The sequence below is a fragment of the Lagenorhynchus albirostris genome, chromosome 2 (genome assembly GCF_949774975.1).
Source record: "Lagenorhynchus albirostris chromosome 2, mLagAlb1.1, whole genome shotgun sequence".
NCBI lineage: Eukaryota > Metazoa > Chordata > Mammalia > Artiodactyla > Delphinidae > Lagenorhynchus > Lagenorhynchus albirostris.
This window is the reverse complement of record NC_083096.1, coordinates 106,544,492-106,559,831: the sequence shown is the minus strand read 5'-3', so window position 1 is coordinate 106,559,831 and position 15,340 is coordinate 106,544,492. Positions and strand designations below refer to the sequence as shown.

Below are 15,340 nucleotides of genomic sequence, written 5' to 3'. Positions count from 1 at the left end.
TTTAAACACCTTGGCATTTTTTGAGATCCAGGTGGTGTTTTATCAGTAATTTAATTTAAGGATTGTTAATCAATACTAAATTTTAAAAATTCATTTTGTCCTATCAATTGAGTTTATTTTCCGTAATCAAAGGAGTCATTTTCTTAGGCTTATTCTAAAAAACTGAATTTCTTTCTAAAACACCATACTGCCTGCCCATCTCTGTCCTGTTAAGGGGCATCTAAAAACAATTACTATTACATACTTAAGCATATTACAATCATGCGGCAGAATATGCCCATATGTTTTCAAATATTTGAATTAGAGTTTTAGGTTCAATATTTTCTTCTAAGATGGCAGGGCTTTTTGTTTTCATAAAATTGGTTAACAAAAAAGACTGTTACATACAGACACCCAGTAGTTTATCTGGAATTAAGCACATCTTCAGTGAAATAACCCCAGACTGATGAGGCTGCTTGGTAGCTGTGAGACTGTGGAAGGAAAGAGACAGCATTGTCGGTGCAGGTAATTTTCACCCTGAACATAGTGTGTTTGTTTTTAAATTTTTAAATCCTTGTCCTATAATTGCCAAGACTTCCATCTCTGCTATGGATGTGCATGTGTACAGGATCTGTGGATCTGAAGCAGCAAAGGACTATGTGCTGCAAATGGCTCTCCAGTCCAGGTTTAGGAAAACCTTGTATGCCTGCAGTTCTGTGATTCAGAGCCTCAGCCAACATGAGCCCCTGCAGATGTCTTCTACTCTGGTGTGGACGGCAGTGTTCCTGGCAGTCCTGTGGGTTAGACAGGACCCCCTGGGCACAAGAGCATGGAGTGGGAAATATCCCAACTGTAGTAGTGACAGCCTCGTCCTCCTGGACAAGGGAAGGAGCAAACATCACAGATTTATTTCTTCCACACAAAATCAGTTGGTGAGGTTTTCTACTTCCTTTCATTCTATGAAAACAACATAGAAATTCAATGCAAAATGGGTTTCAAACTAAAATACACAGAAATCATGAAATACAATTTTCTAAATAGAGTGTAAAATATGTCTCATACACTACACATGCCAGAATTTCCTTGTGGCAGGCAAATTCACTGAAGACAAGATCTGCAGTGTATCACAATGCAGTGTGGAAACCACAAATGTGACTTCCCTTTCTTTTAATCTTAATTGCAATACTATAGTAAATCTGGTTTCAGGTCAGGCAAAGTGTGATCTATATGTAGATCTTTTATATAGTCTATGACTGTCTACATGCAACCCAGCCTATAAGACTGTATTTCTAAAATTAAGGGGAAATTTTAAAAGAAAATCTTTTGACAGTAGCTTTTCTGTTTTCCTCTGGCCATAGGTTTGGGGTAGGCTGTTTTCCTACTGTCCTGTCAGTTGTTCCCAAACCTCACTGGGGCCAGGAAATTAACACAAGTTAGGTTTAAGATGCTAAGAGAGACTTTCTGCTTGGGACCAGCCTGAAGACTACATTTCCCACTTTGAAACTAACACCCACACACTCCTGCTGCAGTGAGAGAAGTAGGCATTTGGAGAGAGCAAGAAATTCTGTGGAATATGAGGTGGGGGGTAAGATATACGGAAAAGACGGAGCTTTTCTCCCATTATCCCAAGGGGGGAAAACGTCAATAACAATACATAATTGTAAAGAGTAAAGAACCAGTTTAAGGTTAATCTGCTAACTGGTCCTGTTCTCAATGTGTAGAGAGAACATCCCCTCCACCTCAACGTCTCATTCTCAATTCCTGACTTGTAGAAAACAGGTCTAAATAGCTCTACACCTATTTTCTAGAGAGCTCAAAGCCTGAAGGCATTGTTTAGATTCAGGTGTCCTGCAATTAATGTCAGTCCTTTGCAAAACAGGAGGTTCTCTCTGACTGGAAACAAAATAGAATTCGAAATTCCTGAGCAGGTAGTTGCAACGTCTGGACAGAGATCCTGGAGGAGAAGCTTCCAAATTTTGCCAAGAACTAGGAGTGTCTGCATCTGAAAAAAGGAGGGGGGGCAGTGCTCTTGGACTCTGAGTGTGCAGAATACTCATGTGACTGTATGTGTGTGGGTAGGCGAGAGATAGTGGTCAGGGCCTGACTGTATCTTTGGACTGTAACCTACACAACAGGTGGGATTAGATCACTAAAAACACTTTCTGGGGTGTTTCTGGCAGTTCTGGTAATCCTGAGGTACTTTCTGCATGGCTTTGGAATTTCAAAGGCCAGTACTCTGCCCGCCCTCCGTGGTCACCCTTTTCTATGGGAGAAGAGAATCTCCTAAGGAGGAAGCCAGCTTTTAAAGTACAGGAACAATCCCCATTCCCTGTAGGCCTGAAGAGAAATTCAGCGGGGTAGCACTTTCCTGCTTTCTGAACACATCACGCACCAACTTACCCAGGGCGCTTCAGTGAGGGCAGGCAAATAGCGGGTAAGCGAAAGGAGATACAACCTTAAAACACAGAAATAAACAAGTATTATTCTAGCCTCTCCTCCTTACCCTGATCCTTCCCTCCCTGCCTCCGAGAATCAGCCTCCAGAGTCCTGTAGAAGACTCTTGAGTTTCTGCTCTTAAATGGCTCCTTTTCCAAGAAGGAGCAAGGTCTGTTTTCTGATGTAGGGCCCCAGATGCTCTGTTACTGCAATGTAATCTTGTCATTGCTTCTTTTCAAAGATTATTTGGAATGAATTGTTTCTTTTGTTTACTATCTAACAAACGACCTCTGCTAATCTTATATTTTTATCCCTCTAACATATGGAAAAGCTATTTATTCTAGCCAATCACAATAAAGTGAAGAAAACCCCATTTTATGGAAAAGTATATATCACTATTCTATTGATCATTAAAGATATGATTACCAGTGAAAACCCTCTGAAGGTGGCACATTTATGCTTCCAGGAACAGATGGGGACACGCATTTTCCTTGCAAATACTTTTGAAATTGCTCTACTGGTAGCAGTATAAAAATGATATACAGATGCCAGGGCCGGCATGGCCAGGATGAGTGCGCCAGATTTACACAGTAAAGCTTTCACACGCAGGCTGTCAGTTTTGATTGATCTCTACTATACCTCAGGAACTTGTTGACTAGGTAGGGAAACAGTGCAAATAATTCACTGCAGCAAGTCAGATAATTCACACAACCAATCGGTCTGCTTCCCTTTCTGGCTGTGACATATGAGCCTTCCCTACAAGATGCATCATTTTCCAGCTTGAGCAATATTCAATGTCAGGGAAGAAAAGGTATTAAAGCCACACAAAAGGTGGCGGACTATCGCAGGACCAGAAGTTGTTTCGGTAATGGAGGCCAGATCCTGCTCTACTCTAAGTCCTACCAGAGCATTCAGGCCCAACTGTCATTATCATATTGATTAAAAAAAAAAAGTTCATCATAGTGCAATTTTAGGTTTAACGCCAACAGATCGGGAAAGAGCAAAGAATTATCCCACAAAAGCACAACATTCTTACCACAGGGACGTTTCCCTGTTCCAGTTCACTGATGGAGTTGATTAAGTTTAAATGAAGCAGACACTGGATAAAAGTAAGGGTATTGACCACTGGGCACCTCGATCCCTGCTTGAAAGGACCTGATACATGCAGAAAAGCAAGATTTGCTAAATGCTCTAATCTTCAATCAAATCTTACATCAGTACAGACAAAGTTTGGTAATGAGAGATTCAATGAAGCATGCGGGAGAAAGAATTAATCCTCTTGGTCTAAACTGGCTTCAACTTTGAAGCTTGCTCCGGAGGAAAGACAGTTATCTAAATGCTAAATAAGAAACTTATTGTACTTTTCATGGCATGCTAATCTTTTGTCTATTTCATCTCTATTATGCGTATGCTCCTAGATTGCAGTTGTCATGGTGATCATATCAAGCTACGCTCAGGGGATGGTGGTGAGAAGCCAGGCGCGGACGTGGAGATCACCCCCACGCAATCCACATTTTGTAAAAAACAGAGCAGGAAGAAGTAGGCGGGCACCTGACGCCTTCCCAGCTCCTTCTCACCAGGCCCGGCCGCTCCAGTCAAGGGCTAAGAAGCCTTGGGCCTTCCCGTGCCATTCCAGGCGAGGCCCACTCCCCGAGGAGAGTGGCATTTGGTAATGGTGGTAATGGTGGTGGGGAGGGGGTCAGGCATCCTTCCTACCCCAAACTCCTTTCTCCTTAGAGGTTCCCAGTTTTTAGTCTAGAGGCTCCTCCCCCTCACCACTTCCCCTTCCTCCAAGCGCTGGCATCTGCGTGTGGAGAGGCTGACTGGAGAGGGAACGCAGAGAGGCAGGGGCTCGGACACTGCCTGGCTCCACCCTGCAGGCAGTGCCTCGGGGCGGGGAGCTGAGTCAGCCGACTGACTCTTGAGTGCAGCAGAGGAATGAATACCAGACCCAGAAGAGCGGCCCACGAAGCCCTGGCGGCGGGTGGAAGCTAGAGGGTCACCCGGGGCCCTGGCGACCAAAGGTGACTCTGGGCCCTTTATGTGTTTTACAAAAGTTGCCAAATTAAGATGGGATTATAACTGCTCGAGTCCTTGTCAGGGCTGAAAGGTTGGGAGCCTCAAATATGCCCCAGCAGTGTTGATGAAAAGCTTAAAAAGTAATAAAAAGGAGAAAAGAGAGAGGAAAGTAACATGTATAACTCTTATTAAAGAGAAGAGCCACAGAGAGGTTGTGAACTTGATCACTGTTTGAACTTTAATTTGTTCATTAACAGGATTTGCCCCTCACTGCGAATGTTATTACTTCCTCTGCCGCTCAGCAACAACTCTGGGCATAATGAAAGAGTCTGGCAAAAAGTTAAATGCCTGGTAATTAATTCATTTAATTGAAAAAAGGGGGAAGAGGGAGAGAGAGGACCCACTGCAGGAGCAGAAGGCAGAGGGTTTGGAGGAGGGGGCAAAGCTGAAATCTGCATGGAGGCCCTCTCCAAGGCTTAATGTCTGCCACCCATGCAGGAGGGGAGACCTGGTCTCTGATGAGGCTCTTTTCAGCAAATTAATGCCAGGAGTACCCTGAAGACCCTCTGTCCAATGCCACCTGTCCCTGGTCTGATCCTCTCCTAGCCAGGGTTTCAGCCAGGAGCTACTCTGGATGGTCTCTTAGGGTAGAATGGACACCAGAAATCCAAAATTAATATATACTCAAAAAATCTTTCAGTAAAAAATATGGAGATGTCTTTTGCTTTCTCCCCTTCCTTCTCTTGAAACAGGCTTCTCATGCAGTCTTCTGTTTCCAGACTGGAGTGAAGAGTGTCAAGAGCCGGATATAATCTGCTTGCTGGCATCTTAATCAGCTTTACAACATCATGCTTTCTTTCTGCCCCCTCCCACCCCAGCAGATGATTTCAATAAACTCAGGAGATGAGAAATGAAATACACTCCTTGCCTCTGCTCAGAAGCAACAGGACAGTTTGCTTTGCCTCTAACCTCACAGGGCCTGCCTTTCCCTGTGTCACTGAGCTCCTTCCTGCGTTGGTCAACCACCGCACACAGTCCCCTTACTCAGGTACCCTCCTTCTGAGGCAGGCAGAGGTAGCCACAATTAACTATTGAGACACCCCAGATACCCCAGAGCTATCAGCACCACATCGCCCTTATAGCCAAACGAGAGAACAGCAAAATTCAGGAAATCAGTAGTAGGTCAGTTATCCTTTCCTACTTAATATGTTTAAGGCCCACCGCTGAACAATAGGCAGTTTCAGTTTCCTCACATTTTAAAAACTGGTGTCCATATAATCAGTGTGACTTTCTTTAGAAATACAAGTATCTACCATGTATCCTCCCATTTCAATACTACTAGGGACAGAAAAATGAGTGGTGAGGAGAGAATGAGAGACTATAAATGAATTCCCTAGTATCCAAAACCATTTCCTAGGTTTGTGTTTTTAATTAAATCACTTCTAAACCCCAGAGAGAAGACAGTATTTTCTCATCCAAATCACACTGTCACCAAATAAAGTCATCAAATTACCACTTTGCTGGCAGCATCCTCCCCATTTGACCCAATGCCACTTGGTACTAACAATCCTAACCTCAAACTCCAAACAATTATAACTTATCTATACCGTGCCTTCCAGAAAACCAGTGATAGGCACACACTTGTGTGCATTAACAGGAAGGGGAAAGGAGTTTTTAAAGGGGCTATTTTATAAGCTGAAGCAAGTTCTAGGGTTTATTTAGCATTAAAATTACTTCCCACCTTTTATAGTCCCTGGATATTGAGTGAGGTCTATTTTCCAAAGTTGTGCATCTATACTAATTTTATTCTGGACAACTGACACTAAATATTAAGGAGTCTACAAACAAAACAAAACATTCCCTCACTCCACACTGCTGAGCCCTAAGCTCCTTTTATAAAAGGAACTTTAAAGAGACCACATCAACCAGGTCTGGTAACCTTGCCACTATCCTAACCTAGACCCTTATCAGTTTACACATGCGTGAGTGAGTTTCTTCCTTCCTCCAAAACAGCCTGCCAGTGCCTTGAGATTAATTTCTCTTAAACCCCCGCTTTGCTCAAAAACCTTGATAGCTCTGATAGCCTGTAACAGCCGCACCCAGCTCCTTAAACTGGCCTTTAAGCCTCCTCTCCACTCCCCCTATAGGCACTAACTGGCTGTTTCTGGTCTGTTTTACACTAGCCTGTACCAGGCAAGACAGCTCTTCAGGAAGACAGCTCCCCCGTTGTCCCCTGAAAACACCACATGAGTTATCTGGATTTCATTGAACACTTGTGAGGTGCCAGGCACCATGTTAGGCATTACAAACATTATCTCATTTCCCTTCAATTTCATGAGATATGATTATACCCATTTTAGGGCTGTAGAAACTGAGACTAAAGAAATTAAGGTACTTGTCCAACCAAGATCTCACAGCAGAGACAGTATTCTTATGCTTACCTATCTGACTTAAAAACTGGATTACTTTCCATTTGGCACACTCTCACCCCTGCTGTACTGTGTGTTCTAATCACTCCTCCTTGCCATCTGGAATGCCTTCTCAACTCCAGTATACATATCTGAATCCCACCCAGCCTGCAAATCCCAGAGAGAAATTCCCACCTCTATCTTGAAATCTTTCACTACCATCCTAGTCCTTGGCAGACTGCTGAAACCCTTCATTATCTGCAGCTCTTACTTGGCACTCCTATTGTCTGCCCTGTACTATTATGTCAGTTTTCATTTATTCAGTCCCTTCCAACCATGCAGTAAGCTCCTTGAAGAGGGGAATTTGCCCTGTATTTCTTTATATTCCTCGCTCACTCTCCAGAGCCTAATAATATAGCTTCCACTTGTTGAGCACCCTCACACACAACAATCCTGAAAAGTAGACACTGTTATTATTGCCATTTTGCAGATAAACTGGGGCTCAGAGAGATTAAGAAACTTGCCCAAGCCACTCAGCAAGTAAGTAGCAGATCTGATATTCAAACGCAGACTGTCTGAATCAAATGTCCCTTCTCCTTAGCCAACACATTGTACTGGCTCAAATACAGTCTGTCTCACACAATGTGAATTTAGGAAGTGTCACTGTGTGGAGGATACTCAACAAACCTCTAGAAAATACCCTCTAACCATGACTTAAGACAAGGGCACTGTTTTCCTCTTCAGCAGGATAGCCTCTGAAACTCAACAGAAGTTTGAGTGTATACATCCCAGACCACCCCTTCCATTCTCCCCTCCTCTCTAGGAACCATGGCCCCTGTTGGTGGGAGCCAATAACACCACTGTCTGTATCTGTACTGGTGTTTCTCTGAGATAGAGAGGTGGATTACCCTGCCCCAAGCAGCCTCTACCTTTTAAATACACAGAGGAAAGTAGGGGAAAATGAAAGGTACAAGTGTTAATTTTTTTAATGGCCTGCAAGGGCTGGAGGTCTTGCAGTCTCTGCAGAAAAAATGGGTTGCTGCTGTGGGAAGAATAACACCTGCAAAAAAAAAAATGTTCACAGCTGACCAATTAAGCCAATATGTGGAACTCCATCTAGCTTCTTGTTTCAAGACATGGAGGTGGCAATGGGGATTAATAAAATCTCTACGATAAGAACTTCTGAGAGTACAAGAATCAAGGCCTGGAAGCCTGGCTACTTTTCCCCACATGGAGATTGTGCCTTCAGTGCCAATGCTAAAGACCTGGACCTGATAGTATTAAGCAAGCTAACAGGTTTCTTTATTTCCCACAGGTCTTTAGGAAACGTTAAAAAAAAAATTCTTGCAATGGTAACAGGGTACTTCCTATGAATTTGAGAAAGGGAAAATAATGAGTATATGATGACGTGTCTCTAGTATCCATGTGAAAACTAGTCTATTCTCCTAAATTCCCAAAGATAGATTTCCATCTTCATTTATATTTTGGTTTAAATATCTGGACAGCTCAAGGGCTACAACCCTTACCTCCCCCTACAAAACCCATGTTGTGGAACACAAAAGCTTGCACATGCACAGCACTTAATAAACCAAGTCCTTCATTTATTTCATCTCAGACAAGGCTCAAAACTACCCCTTGAAGTAAATGTATTATACACATTTTGCCTATGAGAAAACAAAAATTTACTTCACGTAACACAATTGGTACATGATAAACCTAGTCCCCACTCCTAGTCAAGGATACTTTCCCAGTTCTCAGGGCAATTTCCTGCCATTTCTATATTCTGCATCCATGTGTGAATTCTGTAAATCCAAAACCAGGAACCTCTCTCTATCTGAAAGAGATGGGCCTCAAGCTATATCAACCAGACTTCTACTATAACTACCTGGCCATACTAAGAGTTCCCCCACCCCAATCCTATAAACACTATATACAAAATTTAATATTTAGATTCAAATTAAGAAATATTTGGATGGTTCTTAAATCTATAGAATATGAGCAGGTGCAATGGTTGGGCTACCCATTCCAAAAGAAAGGCTAACATCACTGCTACTTGTTTTTCCACAATTGTCATTATTTATTGAGGATGTGCTGGGTACCTGACACTTCCTTATACTTGTAACTTATAATTGAGGAGCCCTTTTATCTGCTAATAGACAAACAGTCTTTTCCCCAGAAAAGACCTGGAATTGGATCTGTCCACCTTGTTCACTGACCCTTTAGTTGTGTATGTAACTCGGATATCCTGGGCCCAGCAGGTCCCCCTCCCTAATTTTTGAGCAATAATCAAACTCATCAAAGCAGACAAAACTCAAAGTTCCAGATCTTATAAATGGCTGAAATAAGGATATTCTTTTTGTCTCAGCTCAAACTTGGTTAATCTCCATATCCAATCTAACTGTGGGGTGAAAGAGAGGAATATATTTGATGATTTGGGACTGTTGCCCTATTTCTTTGTCTGCTAGCTGACCTCCCCTCTGTAAGTGCATCAGCATTTGCAACATTCAGTTGAAGCAGGAAGCCTCTTTCATCTGTGTCCTCTGGCCTTGATCTCTCCTGATCATTATAGTCTGGATCCCTGCTAATCACTAATGATCCTGTGGCCCTCTATATAATACTAAAGGTATTAGACCTGAATTCGTAGAAAAAGTCCTACTCAGCTAATTACATTCTTTCTGCTTTTCTTGGTTCTCCATGTAGTTTCAGCTGGAGTTCAATTTGAATTATTCCCTCAGATTTTAAATTATTTGCTGGTGGTTTTGGGAAACTATTTCTAAACTCTTCTCTTAGATGAATTCAACTAATTATGATTCAAAAGCCCCATGACCTACCTCTTTCCATCTCCCTCTCTCTTTACCTTGAGTGTCTTTCTACCCCATCTCCCATATTCTGGTCTTGAATATCATAAGAGTTTAAATTCACTGAGGAGGGAGTTTCATAATTCTGTATTTTGCACAGCATATAGCATATTGTTAGCTTACAGCAGTACACAGTAGTTCCATTACATATATACTTTGGGGTCTCTATTCACAACCATCTACTAAAAATGATGAATGTTTTATTCCACAAGTTAGACATCACCTACAGTTGAAGGATCACTGAGTTTTTTTTGATAATGGTGAATGCCTTGCTCACTAAACAGAATACAGGTTAAGTCTGATTTCTTAATTGAGTATGATTCCTTTGTATTTCAAGGAATGTGGAGCACCAAATCTATAGAACTATGTACGGCAATCCTGATTTTAGCCCATGACATCTTGGATTTTTCCTACCCAAGCCCATATTCTAGAATTTAACAGCTTTTGTTATCATAGCAGCAAAATTGAACTCTCATAAAATCCAGATCAACCAAATTCTTGACAATATAGTTTTCTGAAGTAAGATGTCTCTATACTGCATACCAATGTACTAGAGATGTATACGATTGTTAAATTAATAATTCATTGATAATCAAAGAGACTCTACAAGCTCCAAATGCACACTTTTCTTAAGAGTTTTCCCTGGCAGCTACTTTTACTCCAATGGTGCTTCCAATGTTCAAACTATTCTTGTGTAATGACTTTAGAACTAGTTTAAAAGCTACTCAAGAAAGACATCTAATAGTCTTTCCAATTGTTTTGACCCCCAAATTACATTACCTGACTTGATCACCCACCTAACTTTTCAGGGCACAGAAGGTCTTTAAAGGAAGATGACTGACTGCCTCCAAGGCTTTTTAACAAGATGTGCTGTGGGTTCTGAAGAGTGCCCAAATGAAGAGCTTCAAAATACGTTTGAACGATAGCAGCAATGGAAGCATGACTGCAATAAGTGACAGACTTCCAAGACGACTAGTTGGATAGGACACTAAAATGTATGTGTAAGTTCTGATACAATGGACTATATTAGTTTATAGTCATATCTTGGTTACTTAGTTATGGCCCTACAGCACAATATTAGGGTTAAGGAAAAAATTATTCTTAACATCTTCCATTATTGCACTTCACAAAATTTTACACTCTTTAGGTACAGCTTATAGATGTCATACAAAAATGTACTGATATTCAAGGACCTAGGCATTATTTAGGATGAAACTACAAATAATTAAGATAAACATCCTGGATGTTTTTCTCTGTTTATCAAGCCAATGAAAATGAATTGTAAACAGATGTACTTGTAACTACTTGAAATGTGTTTGTCTTCTTAATTGTAGGCAATTCTTACTTCAGGTTGGGGAAAAAAAGGGGTATGCGGTTTTGATTTTAACTAAAATTATAGTGCTTCACTCACATAACACCAGCCAGTCTAGCATACCATATAAGAAGCAAGACCTTTTAAGGAAAACTTTATATTCTAAAATTATTAAAAGGACATCATAAACACATTCAATCATGCAGGTCCTTTAAACTTTGCTTTGAAAGTCTTAAGGAGAAAAAAATATGGTAGTGACTAGGGCATAGGCTGGAGAAAACTTTCTGATTTCTAATTTTTCTTCCCTTAGCTTACTACTTGAGAGAAGTCAATACAATTTTCCGTTTGTATAAATGAAAGGCCAGAGTTTTTAACTCTTTTATAATAATATTCCTTGAGCTAGAAGAAGATATATTTTCCACATTTTAGTTACACTTCAAGAATTATGTATTATATGTCTATAGGGCTCATGTTCAATGGCAAAGTGAAGTGGACCTGTAACAGATAATGAATAAATAGTTATTGAATTAATGACGGGAGGAAAAGAAAACCATACCTTGGGTGAACACATGCACAGTTCATTGTAAAACTAACTCCCACGGGATTTGGTCCATGTAAATACAACTTCTGACTATTACATAATATCAAGCCTAAAGCGTCTGCTTAGATTTGGATCACTTTAGATTTCAGAATTCATTAGGACCCTAGCCGTACTTTTGAACCTAATCACTTGTTTCATGTGGCTTCTGATATAATCAAAGTCTTTAATACCCATGAGTAAGTAGTAACCATTAAGACCGGAGTTTTACAGAAAATTTACCTGACTTCCATACCTGAGCTAAATGGATCATTTCACACATCCAGCACTTATGCTAAAAGCATAAGGTTTCTCATTTAAGATAGCAGACGATTATCTTTCACAACAGAGGCATAAACATAACCAGTTATCTCACTTTTCCAATTATTCCAGTTTTAGAAGATGTCTGTTCTCATAAATAGAGCTCTATCACTGGCTTACAAGCACTATTTATTTGGTAGCACATATAACACCTTTGTTCCTTGGTTTATGTGATAGAACAGGACTAAGACAAAACCCTCCTCCCTCCTATGGGGACTTTTGTGCGTACCTTGATAAATACCTACAAAATGATAAATGATACTACCTCTTTCAGCATTTTGAAAGATGTCAACCAAACACAAAATATTTTTGGTGTGTGAATTAAAATGCCTCTTACTGATGGTCTCAGATGTTTCCTTGTAAGATAGCGTGTCAAGAACTGGCTTATATATTATCCGTCCTCCAGACTGACATCACACTTCGTAATAGCTTGGTATGATGATTGCTGTCAAAATCGCCTGCAAGGAAACATCCGTGCCCTAGATTGACATAATTTATTAGCATGACACAAGACTAAAAAACGAAGAACACCATGCGAAGCCTGACTTCAAGCACACGGTTAGGGGGGTCTGCTACGTGTGGGCGAAGGGCCTCAATCCTTCTCACGCTCTAACTTAGGAAGAGAATGAAAGTTGCCTGGAAGTCTCATGGGCGGGGGAGGAAGGCCAGACTGACAAGTGCCCGCGACAGGAGGAGGAAAATACTGTTTTTTCAAAGTCGAATCCCATCCAGGGATAGGTTTCTCTTTTCCGTGACCACCACACGACGGCACACACCTTGTGGGAAATGAAATGGAAGCGAGGGCGCGGCGGCCTCCGAGGCGGCCGGGGAAGCCGACCCGACGGAGCGGGGTCCGGGGCCGGTACGCTCGGAGTGGCCTCGGCCGAGCACTCCCGCCGGCGTCCCCCGCAGGGCTTTTAGGCCGCGCTCTCGCCGCCTTCCACGGCACGAAACCCGCCGCCCTCGAGACCCCGGCATCACCTCGCGGCGCCAACCGGCCCGGCCCGCCGTCTCCTCGCCCTCTCCTGGTGGGGGGGGGCCGGTGGGCAAGGTTCCCTCAGAGGCTGCGACGCTCCGCACGCGCCCCTCCGCAGTTGCGGCGTGAGAACCAGAGCTACCGGAGCTGCGGGCCCCAACTGCACACAAAGCCCCCGACGGCGCCGCGGCGCCTCCCCGCCTCGCTACTCCCGCTCCCGGAGCTCAGAGAGCGGCGGTCCGCGTTACAGCGTCCGCTCCCGCGGGGAAGTCCCGCTGAGAGGACGCCTCCAGCGGGAAGTGAGATCCAGCTCACGCGAGCAACCCCGCTCCCGAGCAGGGCCCTCTGCCCGACGGAGACTCTCACTTCAAACGAACAGGCGCTGCCCCCTGCGGGAGGAGGGGAGCGCGTGGGGAATACTCACACTGAGCCTGGCCGCGCCGCGCAGGGACCTCGCCGGGAAGGACGCGCGGGCTCGCGCAGGGGGAGCGGAGCCCCAGCGGGTTTCACCCGCGCCGCCGCCTCGGAAGGGAGGCCTCTACCGTCCGACCGCGGACCTGCAGCCGCCGCGTGCGCGCCGCCGCCGGCCCCGCCCATCGGCCCTGCCCCGTCCCGTGCCGCAGGCCCCGCCCTCCTGCCCCGCCGGCCCTGCCCCGTCCAGCTCCCCGCCCCGCCCCTCCGGCCTCATTTCTCCAGCCGGCTTCCTCCCCTCCTCTCTGCCTGCCGGGTGCAATCGGCTCTCTCACCAACGCGAAGGGACGAGGAAATCCTTCCACGAAAATGAACAGTGATATCCTTTTGATGGCTATAATTTATTCCAAATCGTCCCTGGACTGAAACGATCAATTAGCAGCCCGAAACGCACTGTGAAGTAAATTGTCACACTCTCTATTACAGGATGGTTATCATATATTTATAAGGTGTGTTTTCTGCAATCAGAACCAACAGGGTGTTGAGCGATCAGTCATACACGCGCTTCTTCAAAAAGAACGGGAAAGAAGCTCCAGCACGGGGGTGGGGGGCGGGGAACGTCCTTTGGACAATTATTACTTCTCCCACCCTTCCACAAGGGTGTTTCCTCTTGGCATCTGGGAAGTGCAGTGAGGGCGAGAGCTCTGCGCCAGCTCTCTTGGCCGCTCCTGTGACCGGGGAGCAATGTCCCTGTGAGCAACAGGGAGACTCGCAGCCCCAAGAGGAGACGGTTCCCTACCGTGAAATACAGATCAGACAAGATTACGCACTCTGTCTTTGTATGTCTTCAGTCCTAGCCTGGAAAATAATGTCTTACTCTTTGCTTCTAAGCTTCTAGCAGAATGTTTGCATTCTATACTTGTCTCTTTTCCTCAATTCTCAGGGTGTTGCCCTCTCTCTCTGCTATTTAGGTGTTATATACTGTAGAGATTATGCCAGGATGATATAAAGTTTACCCACGGAGAGAACTCTGCATTCTGAATTGGAATCTCGCCAGAACGCTTCCATCATTCATAAACGAGATGGCACAAAGTTCTGAGAAAGTCATAAGAAATTCTCATTCAGTCTGGTAGGCTGTCTTGACCGAGCCATGGAGACATTGTTATTTTCCTATGGTCATCCTCAGTGACTGTACATGAATATACATCCAGAACTTCCAAGTTTCCCCTAACAAACTACAGCACACTGTTATCCACCAACCACCTATCAATCATTTTTAAGGATTCTGGTTTGCATCCAATTAACAGTTCTTTTGCCTGAAAAACAGCTCTAGAGCCCAGCCTACTGATTGTTGTGAGAAAAGTTTAGCAAATAGAAGTTTAGCAAATATTGCCTCTGTGGGCAACAAGGTGACATTTGTGGAGAATGAGTCACAAGGCGGAGTAAGATGCAGAGTTTACACTACATTCTTCTTAGATTAACTGCTCCCATGATTTTTGCATGGTGGGGCTTGTCTGCAATGCCAGTCTCTGAAGAATGGAGAGAAAGAAAATCTTGCCAGGTATTCGAGTTGTAGAGGCAGCTGTTGCCATTGGACCTTCCCCCAGCATAAATGGGGCACTGCATTTTTCTCTCAGAAAACAAACGGGGCTGGGGACCCTCGCCTCATTTGAGTACCAGCATAGAAAAGAGCCAAACCCAGAACCTTCACCTTGTACCTTCCAAAGTCATTGATTTAATAGCTAATATTTATTAAGCACTTACTTCATTCTAGGCACTGTGCTTTAAATTATATGCATTATCTTATTTAATCCTATCAACAAACTTATGGGGAAGGTTCTTCATTTTACCAATAAGAAAACTGAGATTTAGCAAGATTAAGTAATTTATCCAAGGTCACACTTCTAGTAAGTGATGATCTCAAATCCAGGTCTCAAATCCAATGCCCATGTTCTTCACCCCAATAATATAGTACCTCAAAAATTTAAGATTTTGATTTAAGATTTTCCACCAAAATGACTTTAATGGAGCTGATGATAAAAT

General features: G+C 43.4%; 1 long non-coding RNA gene across 1 annotated transcript in view; it reads right to left on the bottom strand.

Annotated features, from left to right (window-relative positions):
• Positions 1-13,436, bottom strand: part of LOC132516086 (uncharacterized) — an 18,608-nt gene extending 5,172 nt beyond the window's left edge. The window contains exon 1 of the long non-coding RNA XR_009539250.1: positions 13,311-13,436. This is a non-coding gene — a long non-coding RNA (uncharacterized LOC132516086). The remainder of the gene's footprint in view (positions 1-13,310) is intronic.
• Positions 13,437-15,340: the final 1,904 nt, after the last annotated feature.